Source organism: Pteropus alecto, unplaced genomic scaffold (genome assembly GCF_000325575.1).
Source record: "Pteropus alecto unplaced genomic scaffold, ASM32557v1 scaffold125, whole genome shotgun sequence".
NCBI lineage: Eukaryota > Metazoa > Chordata > Mammalia > Chiroptera > Pteropodidae > Pteropus > Pteropus alecto.
This window is the reverse complement of record NW_006436888.1, coordinates 8,966,004-8,966,262: the sequence shown is the minus strand read 5'-3', so window position 1 is coordinate 8,966,262 and position 259 is coordinate 8,966,004. Positions and strand designations below refer to the sequence as shown.

The following is a 259-nucleotide window of genomic DNA, read 5'->3' as shown; positions in this document are numbered from 1 at the left end:
GCACCGGGCGGGCCCGAGAGCAGCGGGTGCGTGTGAGACTCGGGAGTGGCCGGCACAGTGCTGCCCTCCCCCACCCCACCCGCGGCCATGAGCAGACGCTCAGGACATCCTGTCCTGGCGGCCGGTGGAAGGGCCCCGGTCCCTGGCCCAGGAGCCGCCACGCCAGCCCCACGCTAACCCTCTGGGACCCGGTCACGGAACGGAGCCAGCTGGAGAGACCCCAGGGAGGAAGAGAAGTAACATGCGGATCCGGGGTTCA

General features: G+C 71.0%; 1 protein-coding gene across 1 annotated transcript in view; it reads right to left on the bottom strand.

The window, feature by feature from the left end:
- Nucleotides 1-259, bottom strand: part of NPHP4 (nephrocystin 4) — a 95,568-nt gene that overhangs the window by 21,031 nt on the left and 74,278 nt on the right. The window lies entirely within an intron of this gene.